Genomic DNA, 13310 nt, shown 5'->3' on the forward strand with positions numbered 1-13310 from the left:
CAGGTATGCGTTGTAATGGTATGCGTTGTAATGACTGCGTTGTAATGACATGCGTTGTAGTGGTATGCATTGTAGTGACATGCGTTGTAATGGTTGCGGTGTAATGGCATGCGTTGTAATGGATGTTGCGTTGTAAAAGTTTAGTTGTAAAGGTAGTGCGTTGTAAAAGTTGTGTTGTGAGTGTTGTTTCCCGTCAGAATGGTGGGCACAGGTCAGGTGGGAATAGCATGGCAAAGTATGCAAGTGGCAATAGCGGGCAGGGCGAGCGCAGCTGAGAATGCATCGTCAATATGGCTGGCACCAGGGCCACAAGCAACAAAACCTATGCCAGGTTATGGGGGATTTGGTACGGGTTAAACGGGTGCACAGTCCACTTATAGCATGATGGGGGAAGTAGCCACAATATGACACACACCACAAGTCTGGTTAGGGGCAACTGGTAATCAGAGGCTAGGTCAGAATTCTTCAGGTGGGTCTTTGGGACGGAACAATGGCTGGTCTGGCACACACAAGAGGCTAATTATGGGGACCATATGGGAGTATGCAGTCATGGCAAGCTAATGTCCACGGACACCAGATCAGCGGGACCCACCCATCAAGATGGCCACCATCCTGCGCCCCCCAGCAGGATGAATGGTACCTGGGATACCAAATATGAGCACATCAACACTGGGGCAATGGGGCGGATCACAGCCAGGAGAGGTCCTGTGGTATCTAGGTCCAGGGACTGGTGAAGCACCCGATAATAGCCATAGAAACAGGGCTAGCCAGTCTGGTCACCAGGGCAGTGTAAGAGGCAATATAAAGAAAGAAATACAGAGACAAATTTATGCTATTAGAGATTTCACAGCCTGTCATAGATCTAGTCCAGGAAAACAAACATGGAAAGGAGGAGAAGAAAAGGGTCAAGAAAGAAAGGAGCATATCAACTATCTAGTAACTTTTTATATTATTAATAATGATGGACCATGTACGTGATTATGTGTGTAAAAATTGTACTTTTTATGGATAATGAAATATCCGAATAAAGATTATTGACTTGACTAGTAACTTTGTATAGGGGTTCCTCTATAGCACTGAAGCACTTTGGCTGTACAAAGCCAAAATCCAAGCAGCACAAAGAATGTTTGGTGGGGACCCTTGACTAAAGTTTGATGAGGACTTTAGTCAAAGATGCAATACACACAAGATGGTGGTAGCAAGGAAAGGGGTAGCGAAGCCAGAGCATCCTTTTTGTTAAGGTGCAGGAAATGGAACAGGTGAACAGCAACAGTACAAATTCAAGTCAACAGCAAGAACAAAGACATATTCACACCCAAATGCACGGAAGGGAATAGGGGCATTCTGCTGGAATTTCGATAAAAGGGAATGCAAATGGGGACTTTCCTGTAAATTTAAGCGTGCATGTAGCTGTGGAGGTGAACACACAACAGGGGAAGGAATGTGCTCAAAGGAGGCAGTGAACAAGAAGGTACACCCTCTTGCAAAGAAAGTATACACAGGGTAGTACCCCCATCCCCGACCTTCTTTCTCACCCTTCCTTTAGAAAGAGTTAGAAAGAAGGTCCCAGAAGGGGAAGCTTCTCAGGCAAGTAGGGCGTTAACCGCATCGCTGCTGCGGTGATTTTTCCCCTACGCGGTTTTTTCGAAAAGCCGCGTTAAATGATGAGCTCAGCTCGTCATCCGCACACGCCCCCCGTGGCTGATGACGAGCTGAGCTCGTCATCAGCATCGAAGGGGTTAAGAAGGGAAAAAGGGACACTCAAAGCATAGACATCAATCCAGCAGTCACTAGGAGGCAGTTGAATGGTTACCACAAGAAAGAGGATGCAGGAAAACTGATGGAGGATTGCCAGCAAGTTTTTGTGATCCAGTACAGCAGCATGTGCAGTTCCATGCCATGTAAGAACTTAAATCAGTGCAAGGTCACCCAGAGATAGTCAAACAGAATACATAGAAGGAGCTGAAATTGGGAAAGATGGCATGGCCGTTTAAAGGGTTGCCATTTGGAGAGTTCATAAAGTCACCACTAAGCCTGATACAAAGAGGGAAGAAGGGCAGTTCAGAATGACACAATCTTTCAATCTCCGATGCAGCGTTGGTGAATGATGGAATAGACCCTGAGCAGTGGAGCAGTGCTCACTCCCATAGACAATGCCATTGACTTAGTGAGGGCAGCAGGGAAGGTGGCAGAGATGGCCAAGGCAGGCAGAGACCACTTTTGTACCTTCTACCAGTCTCTCCCCACCCATCAGTTTCAAACTCCTGACGTTTTCAGGACAGTATTACTGTTTCCCAATAGTATCATGCTCAAATTTTGAGATGTTTAGCACACTGCAGTGCAGAGAGCACACACCGAGAGAGAGAGGCTCCATTACAGGGATTGCTTCCTATTCATGGGGAGGAAAGGGTCTAGGCAATGCAAGTCACTTTTGCAAACATTCTTTCATGTCACGGATGAGTTCAGGATGGCACTTTCAGCAGACTTAATGGTGGGGACTACAAAAGTTTCAAAAGGCCCAAGCACACACACAATATCATTCGCAGTTACGCAGAGTTTTTTTTTTTTTTTTTACAACAACTACATCATTAATGTAGTGGAACCGACATTGTGAAGTATCACTCATCACCCAAATGGTCAGAGTTATAAACTCATTTATAGAGTCCAAACCAATCGTGGATATTTGCGGAGTGAAAAGATAAAATGTCAGAATACTGTGACTGTATCTGACCTCAGTGCCCTTGGTTGATATATTTATCGGTGCTAGTGCTGTGAGGTGATCTACTATAAGACCAAGTGTAGGTGCTCATAGCTTAACTTTATTTTGTGTCTGTGTCCTCAAACAAAGAGTGGAAAAAAGGGTGGACGAGGCATACTTAATTGACTTTTTTTTGTGTGTGCTCGGGCCTGTTGAAATAGTTGTGAGATTCCCCTTGGGCCACTTATGCTGAAGGGTGGATGACCCTTCTTCCCTTGAGAACCAACAGATAGACATACTACATACAACTATTTACCGGAATTAGTAAGCGCCACAACCACACGGGGTAATTTCATCCTATCTAGTTATCTATACGGGACAAAAAATTGATCACATGTCTGGGGATTGAGATAGATTGAGTGTGTGCAGGCTGCTGCTTAAAATATTGGAGGAACTCAGGGAAGAGGTGACAAAAATGAAAAGAAAAGCAAAGGCTACTCTAGATGAAGTACAATTGCTGTTTGGAAAGCTACATTTTGTGAGACAAATAATACCAGCAGTCAAGGCATTTGCAAGGATGGTAGCGTGGATAATGCAAGGTACAAAAGCAAAACTCCTCCACATAAGTGATAGAGGGCAAGCTCACCTGCACAACATACTCACCTGGGCCCATAAAACTAAGCATATATTTAAACAGGAAAACGTACACTCAATCAATTTTAAAATTTTACAATTCGGGATCTATATCTTTAACTTACCAATCTAAATCACCAAAACCTAAAGTCCTAGGGGATCAAGGGTGTTATCAAGAAAATAGGTAGAATAATAACATTTAGCATTTCTCGATAAAAGTTTAAGTTCTTTTATCTAAGTAAACTTTAAAAGTTTGAAACCATGAAATCAATAATTTCTTATTTAAATAATGAAGATTGAAACAAACATATGCAATAATTTGGAATAAAATATCGTTATGCATTAGACAGAGGATGGGTAGAGAAAAGGGAAAACAGTACAATGACAAACCCACACTTTATAGTTACCTAGAATGGTGTGATGACCAACCCTGGCCACGGGCTGAGACAAAGGATAAGAATCCCAAAGTGCAGGTGCCAGCAGGAGAGAACAGGTGCAGATCAGAATCAGGACAGGTTACGGACCAATTTAGATCAGGACAGGACCACCTCAGGCTAGAACCGGCACCACAGTTAAAGTGCAACGCCAGCATCACACCCCTCTCTGCAGCTAACAGTCGAACCTCGATTCTCATGTACTTTTATTCCACCCGGTAGTGAATGTAACAATAAGACATTTAAAATTTGTATTCAATTCAGCTTCCTCTGGCAGGGTGAGGAGTTCACTCTTCTCATAGTTCTTTCCATCCATGTCAGATTTGGCACTGTTTCAATGCCATAGCTTTAGCGACTTGGGGTTTCTTTCGCACAGGCGCAGTTTCTCCAAGATGGAGTTCAGAGGTACATTTAGGCCCAAATACGATACATGCAAGAATAGAAAAGAAACAGTTTTAGAGACACAGAATAAAATGAATGCACTGTATACCCCTTCTTTCTACTCTATTCTCATTATTTTATTTAAACTATTGCATTAAAAGTTAGGCAAAACAAACAGCTTAGCAAAGCAGCGATGCAAGCTTCTTGTACGTTAGGACACAGAACAGCCATCTTAGTTCTAGTGCGTAGAATCAAAAGTTTTCCCACCAAGCATGTCACGTGAGTGTGACAGACGCATGCACAGTAGAAAATCCCGCGTAGCAGCAGCCATTTTAATGCAAGCGGATTATAGTTAGTAAAAGCACATTGTCAAGCTTCACCTAGATACCTAAATGTCGTGTAATGCAATATATTAGTATGACAAAACATGTTAGTTAGTACATTAATATTATTTTCTAGAGGGCTGAATACAAGCAAGTCACTTTACGTGTGCAACCTTGCTCCATTATAAGGATAAAAGCCGGGGTCAGATCAATGTGCCAATGTGAGAAGAATTTCTCAAGACATTCAATTGAACGTTGATTTGGAGGGACCCATAAGTATCATCCAAGCAGTCGGAATTATACGCAGACGCAATGGGCAGCCAGGTCTTTGGCTTCATAATGAGCAAGGTATGGGATCCCAACAATGTGGAAAGTACAGATTGTGGGATTAAGTTCTCCTACCAGTGAATCAACCGGTTAATAAACTGTAGCCATTTAAACCCAGCAATGAAGGCAAGAGTGAACCAAGGCAGGGAGTACTCATTGAGCGAGATGGCCCATCTAATTTAATATTCATTATTTTAACAGCTTCTTCACTTTACAAGAAAGTGGTGTGAACTGCATGGGTACGATGACCTGTTTTAGAAGCCCTTTACTAGTTCTCACACTTGTGCTTCATAAATGCCAGGGCTGGATTAAGCAATAAATAGATCAGGACTAAATCTGCCTCCAATCCCATGACACTGTAGGTATTGGAGGCCGCTTTTTAGGGGACTTGAGATGGCCCTGCAGGGTCCATCACTCCTTCCTGCCCTAACATCCCTCTAACCACCTCTTCTTCAAGTTGATGCAAGCAGACAAAAATTATACAACGGCAGAGGCCAGTGTGCAACCCTGCTGAAAGCAGTACCTTTAGCACCGGTCCTACTGACCGACTGTATGTCTGCATGTATGGTGGCAACTGCAATGGCAGTTTGTAGAGATTAGTGACAGTACAGGCTGTCATTTTATAACGCACACAACCTTCATTTTCAATGAACTAGAAGTCCTAAACTAGTTGCAAACTCAAGTTTGTTTCCGAATAGGCATTCCCGGTCCAGTGCAGATTTCTCACCCAACATTTTTACTCACATATAGTTCGCTAGGTAATACCTGGCAAAATTAGTCTGGAGTAAAACACAAAATGATATAGTTAGGAATGGGGAAAAGTGGAAGTATTACTGCATTATCGCAGAACTCGTAATCGAGAGGTAATACAGCACCTGTACAATAGCACACACTGTGGTATCGGTATTTACTTGAGGTATTAAATCCCCAAATACCAGACTACTCAAAATGAGTGACTATATGGAAAGCACGAAAAATGGACTCTTAATAAGAGGCCATGACTGTTTTTCAGTTCTTTCAAAAGCAAGAGCTAATTCTGGAGCAATTGGCCGGTATTTGAAAATGACCCAATCTTTGATGGGAGGGCAAGCCATAGGTGTTTGCGAAAGGGGTTATCTCTATGCATCTGACCTTCAATGTATAAAATTGTGTTTGAACAAGTTGACATGCTACAATGTATAAAGTTAATTTAAGAAAGGTGGAAAATGTGGTTAGTGGGTGGAATGGCACTGATGCATTCAGTTGAGGCACTAGACAGGAGAAAAAGTGACACATGCCAAGACTATGATCACAAGTAGGCTGGTAAATTGGGGTGGCAAATTCTGACTCGAAAAATCTATATGGGGTCAATTATGGGAATTAACTTGCACCGCCCGATCATTTAGGATCATTTACTGCATGTTATTCCCAGATTCTATTTCTTATCTGTTTTCATCAGGTAGATATTTCCACAGGTAGTAAAACTTGTTATTTCAGCAAAAATCTGAAGGAGTAACTTTTCCAGCACACCTTGGAATGAGTATAAAAAGCAGTGGTTAATTTGAACCAGTTGTTGCAGGTGGGGCCCACCACCACTTATTGTTCGGGACTGGCATTAATTTTTCCTCAGCAGGGTTTGCTTCAGAGGAAGAGAGAGAAGAAAACAACATGGGTAAAAAAGGAGAACAAGAAAGACAGAACACAGTGACAAAGGGAGAAAGCAGAGATGGAAAAGCAGAGGAAGGAGTAAGATAAAGAGGCAGGGAATGTGTGGGAGTGGATTAAAGAAGCATCAGGTAGATTGAAGACTATGCAGTTTTGGTATTTGGCACCCCTACCTTTGATAACCCCGGTTGCTGGCTTCTGAACAACACTTGGGGCCCTGGCACTTACTCTTTTATAAATTAAGCACTGCTAAAAAGTGACCTCTGTGTGCGAGCAGTAGGGTATCTTCACTGATGATACTTCTAGCTAACTCACAAAACATCTAATGATTATAGGCGCGACCATTTTCCAATAAGAGGCTGTCAGGATGGGTTTTCTGCTCCAGCACGCAGCGGAGCGCCTATTTTATGCACCTGCAGTGCGTGAAGTAAATCCATTTAATTAATTTTTGTGTTAGTGCTTTATTTTCAGACGGCATTGCTCAGAAATAGAACGAGGCACTCCCTGTTGCCTGTCGGATTAAACGAATTCACTTTACGACGTGCAGGCACATAAAAAGGGAGCTCACTGCTCCAGAAAAATGCTGAAAAAGTGTAAAAACGAGCAGCAGATGGCGGCCATCTGCAAATGAGCACAGGTGCATCCCAAGGCTCTGATCACTCCAGCCTCAGAGCCAATGAGAGCCGCGTTCCCGCAAGCAACATCTTAGGCCCACATTACCGATTGAAAATTGTAGACAAATAACACGTGGAAAGGGCTGTTTTATGATGAGCAACGGCAAGCGGACAACAGCAGAGCACTTACTTTTAGCTGAGACTCTTAAATATTTTATAGAACGTCACGCCAAGCCGATCAATAAAATGCTGCACAGTTCAATGTCTACTCACAGAGTCACAATCTGTGTCATTCGAAGCCTCGTGAGCAAGTCTGCCAAGAGTCAGGATCTCAGCTGTCAGCAGATCCTGTAAGAATTTACCAAGATAGGATGGCACTGTGGCATTTGGTATGGATTCTGTTGTTTCACAACCCAGAATTTTTATGTTGTTCTGACAATGTATGGCATTTATCATATGAAGGTATCACATGGGCACAAAGCCATTAAAAGAAAAATACTGCTTGCCTATTTCTGTGACTGTATACTGTGGCAATTCTTTGACTTTTGGAGAAAAAAACTGCAGCATTTATTACCAGGTACCAATTTAGCTATCTCTCAAGCAGCTGAGTTTTGTAGTGACTTACTGTCATCTGCCTTAGCACTATAGGTCCACTTGACCAATCATTCATCAGTCTGCCGCACGTAACATCGATGCAATTTCATAAAGTGCACAGAATCATTGAGTTGAGGGAATTCCCGTCACCTCACAGGTAAGTGAGGAGAGGGCCACAGGTAGACAGACATGAATTTCTGTGTGAAGCCCAAGAAGCAAGATAGAGCAGTCAAGAAAAGGCTCAGTTGTTTCTTCATAATCCCCCTCTCACAAAACCTCCACAGATCTATTGACACATTTCTAACCAAGCATTGAATGCAGATAATAGAACTGATGATGTAATTCCTGTCAGGGCTACACAGCTCGCACAAACAACCTCCATTAACCAATAGCAAATAAACAGCCCGCCCACACTATCTGAGGAAAACTGTGCCTACCAAAGGACAATAAGCCTTGAAGAACCCTTACAACATGAACTGTTCTTATTTGTTTAGCAATACTCTGTTCATGTTCCTTTATAAAACATCTTATCCACCCACATTGGCATAGAAAAGATTAAGCCACTCAACAAGACCATTGCTTTCAGGATGGTAGATGAAGGACAACTGGTGAACGAATCCCCTAATGTAATCCAAAGTTTTACCTTACCTAAAATTGAATCTTTACAGATAATTTCCTTCCAGACCTCTAACGACACTACACCAAATGAAACAGAACACACCACTTAGAAATCCTGTTCATCATGACGATCAACAGTTGGCAAAATGTCATCTTCAGCATTGTCAGTCTACAGATACAGTCTGCTTTCTTGTTGTAGACCATTGGAATGTGTTTTACCCCTTAGAAGTACTCATGCAATGCTAATATCCATTAAGTCATGTGTGCAAACATTGTATATAAGCCTTCCTTCCTGAAAACCTCAACTAATTGTTTATGATCAGACCAAATTTCAAAATTCGACCTTACGGAATATTTTTACATGTTTTGATTGCCCAAAAAATGGGCAATGTCTTCTATTCTATTAATGAGTACTTAACAGAGGCAGCTCCTCCATTGGAGTGGAGGAGCGTCACCCCACTTATGTGCCCCCGAGAGATAAAAAATAAAATGGTAATTAATTATCATTAAAAATGTTATCGTCCCATCCTAAAACAAGCTTCATGACAGGGAGGGGCATGCTCAGTGAGCAGGGAGGAGTGGTGGGCAGGGGGATACCTTTTGCACTTGTTTAAAGTGCATATGTGCCTTTGGTCGGTCAGCCACACATGCACCCTTTAAACCTCTCAACTTTAAACCGCTGAACCTAGCTGTCTTAAAACAGCTAGGTTGAGAGCAAGTGAAGGCATCCAGTACCCTTGGGAGCTGCGACAGAGGCCGCTCCCACCAATCAGCACGTGAGCAGTCCTGGATTGGTCAAGGGAGTTTTCTGGGACCTGCACTTGCAGTCCCAGCAGCAGACGAGGTCGGAGTGAGGAGGATCGGTAAGTGCATTTCTGTTTTCTTTTGTTTGCCTGACCCCACCCATCAGATGCCAGACGCCACTGGTAATGAATAGTTATTTTTTCACCTTTTAAAGTCTTTGATGCAAAAACAGGTATTCTATTAAGATCCTGTTTTACTTCCTGGAATTCTTTCTCGCATTTATTTCACCAGGCCAAATCTGTTTATTTCTTGAGAAAACATCACATTAAAATGGTCTTTGAAGCCAATCCGTCACATCCATTTGTGCTGAGGCGTGTCCCAGGATCCATGTTAGTGTGAATGTGTGTCTGTGTGTTTTTGTGTGAAAGGAGAGGGTCATAGTTTGATCATTCTTAACAAAATGATAACTTGATAACTATCTATGGTTTACTGGTTGTCCATACCGAGTCCTGTGTTGACATTTATTAAAAATGAAAATGTTACTATTTAAACTTAGAAGCAATGAGACAGGAATGTTCTGACAATGCGATTTTGAGAGAGCCAAGCAACAATTTCAATGTAGGTTTGCACTATACAAATGTATAATTAAAACGACCGATTATGGTTTCAAATGAAATTTTATTTTTAATTATAAATCAACGCACTTTTTGTGCCGTACTCTCTATAGAATCTCCCACATTTGGTTGTTTAACAAGGTCATGCTTGCATTGACACTGGTTGGCCATGGTCTGAAAGACTGCAGGCTCGAGGACAAAGCATCAGTAATGGACAAAATCTATGCTACGTGGCTAGGGGAGGTTGGAGCTAACAGATTGCCGCTCTTTTCAACATTTGCTGCTCAAAAGGGGCTTCTACATACAACAAAACCCCACAAAAGTGGACCGTGAAATTTTAAGAAATTTTGCTCATTTCTCATAACATGAAATTCAGAAATCTTACACATTTCAAAGGCATAATGAAAATGTAGCCCAGTAGCTTAGACATATCTAGATATGATTTTACTATTAAAGAATACTTTCTGCATTTACAAATAGGCAAACTAAAATTGATATCATTTTATATTTGGTCAATTACATTACTGATTATGAACTCTCAAACCTCCAATAATATAATGGAGGGTTATGACGGCAGCCCTATTGACACCTGTAAGACTTTCCCTGATGCCCGTCACCCAATTCCACTTTGTTGTTCAGCACTGCTTCAACTGTGGTCGGGTAAAAGCAACCTTGTGTCAAGCAAGCATTGTCATGGTTAAACAAGAATCCCACGGTTTCCACATTCTGTATGTCCTATCCTTCGGAATCTATGTTATGCATTAAAACATCATTTTTGGAAAGATTTTGGCAAATCATCTCACATTGCAACAATTCTCTTTAGTTTCAAAACAACAGTGTTTATTCCTGACAGGAAAACAAATGAACCAATAAACACTGCCTACATCACTTGGGAAAGAAGTCCCTATCAGGGTATATATTTCCTAATGCATAACAGCCTTTTGGCAAGGTTTATGTCTTGCTACTGCGATCATATCGTATCATATCAAAACTTTATTTCAGATACAAGAAGTAACTATAAAAGCACAATACAAAATGGACTCAAATATTATCACAGCATAATGGCCCAACAAAATACATAAGACAAAAATGAATAAATAGGACACATCTTAAAAGTATATACATTCATTAAAACTCATTCATATGAGATAACGAAACTGGACATCCTATAGAAATAAAAATTCCTAGAGCTTTAAAAACGATTCCCTCTGGCAGCCTAGCCCAAAGTGGGCATCTACTAAGGCGACCCAGTACAGCTGAACATTTTAGTGGCTAAAAAGCATTGGTTTTCTTTTTATAATAGAACACGTTGAGAAAGAGCAAATGCTAATCCAGAGAGAGAGAGGGAGTTTAACTGTTGCAGGTAAATCATTGCTTCACCACATCTTCTCAGACCTCTCCTCAATATGGGAAATAGAATTCTCTTGGTGTAGACCATGTAGAAATGACAAAAAATGTCAAATGAAGCAAGCTCTGAGGGGAGGACTCATCACATGGGCAAACTAACACAGGACTTAGGTCAAATTCGCAAACTGGGAAACCCAGATGCCACCTCACAAAACCACTTCTGAATCTGGTTAGACGGACTCTATCCCAAGTGCTATCGACCCAAGCAATGTATGGCTGCATAACAAGCGGAGTGTGGAGCGTCTCATAATCCCCGACGGTGCTCTTTAGAATCTCTGTTGCCTCTCAATGCCGATGTCTCATAGCTTTAAACATCTTCTTAACCCAAAGTCGGATTTAGACATGGCATTGGGATTAGAGAAGAGTTCCGGCCTCTCCAGATTAGACATTTTCACTCTCAATGTATTGAAGCCAGGGGATTTTCCAACCTCAGTCGCAAGAGAGACAATTAAGGATAATATTCCAGTTGAGACTAGCAAGCGTGTTGACCCAGATTGCACACCACAGCGCGAAAGGGGTGAATTTGATGCTGTCCTTCACATACTCAATTCCAAGTTTTCAAAGCACTATAAAAAGTTGAGTAGGCAATGTAAAATCCTGTTCTCTTCCCCCTGCAGAGAGGTAGTATTCGAATAGCCCTCGAGATCAGCCCCATAAGTAGGAATGGGGAAACATTTGCTCTTAAAAACCTCCAACAGTGGGGCCATTGGTTTTTTGTCTATCTGCGATGCTAAGCTATGAATACAGCCAGTCACACTAACAAATCTCTGACAGGCTTTAGACTTACCAGGTCCCCAATTATCCCTGGCATCAATAACTATGCCCAAATATGTGAAATCCAGGGTGGAAATAATGGGATGACCCTGTAGATATACACTCTTCACCTTGTGGGACTTGGGGCCACAGACCACAGTAAAGGCTTTGGAGCAGTTGGTAATGAGGCCCAAGGACCCCATAAAGCTAACAAATTCCTTAACCAACGTGTTTTTTAGGCATTATAAGTTCTACCAAGTAACACAGCATCTTACGCATAATGTAATGACAGAAATGCTTTCCTACCTGTCAGGGGGACATCCTCAGAGCAAGCAGCAAGGGCTGAGCCTAGTTCATTAATATATAATAGAAATATGATTGGGGCCAAAACGCAGCCCTGTCGCACCTCCATTTCCAAATTAAAGCTAGCAGTGCACTGACCAGCAGGAACAAATCTAACAGATGCAGAAAGATCATAGTGCAAGGACTGAACAAAATAAACAAGCCCTGCATCCACCCCCAAACCAGACAAGATGGACCAGAGTTTGGATCTTGCAACACTGTCAAAGGCACAGGATAGGTCCATGAAGCCCAGGCAGATGGAGCCCTGCATTGCAATGGTACACTTGCTAACAAGCAAGTACAAATTCAGGCATTGCTCTACCGTGCCTAGCCCCTCCCCGGAATCCGTACTGCACCTTCAGCAACGTGTCAGACTCCCGGACCTATATCAAAAGACGTTCCAACACAACTCTCCCGCCAATCTTGACCTCAGAGCCAAACAGGGAGATTGTCTGGAAACAGCCTGGGGACTGGTGATCTCCCTTTTTAAAGATAGGGACGATAATTGCAGAATGCCAGGAATCTTGCAGACCAGTTTGAGTGAAAGCATTGAAGCATTTGCGTAACAATGGGGCACAAAAATCAGGTATGTACTTTTACAGATTCTTGGGGACCCCATCTGGCCTGGGGTCTTATTAGCTGGAGATTTTGCAATGGCCTTCCATGTCTCCTCTATGGCAAACTCCAAGGATAGAGGGAAACAAACATCTATCTCATTACTCCCTATGGACATATAAGGTACTAAAATGATTGATCCAATATTCTGGGCAAATTGTGGTAATGACAGAGTTAATGTCATACCCAAAGGCCCAATGCCATTGCCCACCTTCCAGAAGGCCCTGGAACCTTTCTGTCTGCAGGCCAGGACCAGCCTCCCCTAGGAAACCATTGGAATCTTCTTACGCCTAAGACACAAGGCAGTTTTATACTCGGCTCTATGCTGTTGCGCCTTAAAACTATCCCTTGGTATCTCTTTGACAGCTTTATGAAGTTCTATTTAAGCCTTTCTACAAGTTGTATCAAAGCATTTTGCCTCCCAACTCTCTCGTTTACTGGGCTTCATATGCATCTTACTATGTGTAAGCCCCAATTGAACAAATGGGTTCGCTACAGTCAGCTGATCATCTAGGGGAGATAAACAATTATTTAACATACCCAAATGGTTGGCACACAGACTTGACATA

The sequence above is a fragment of the Lissotriton vulgaris genome, chromosome 7 (assembly GCF_964263255.1).
Source record: "Lissotriton vulgaris chromosome 7, aLisVul1.2, whole genome shotgun sequence".
NCBI lineage: Eukaryota > Metazoa > Chordata > Amphibia > Caudata > Salamandridae > Lissotriton > Lissotriton vulgaris.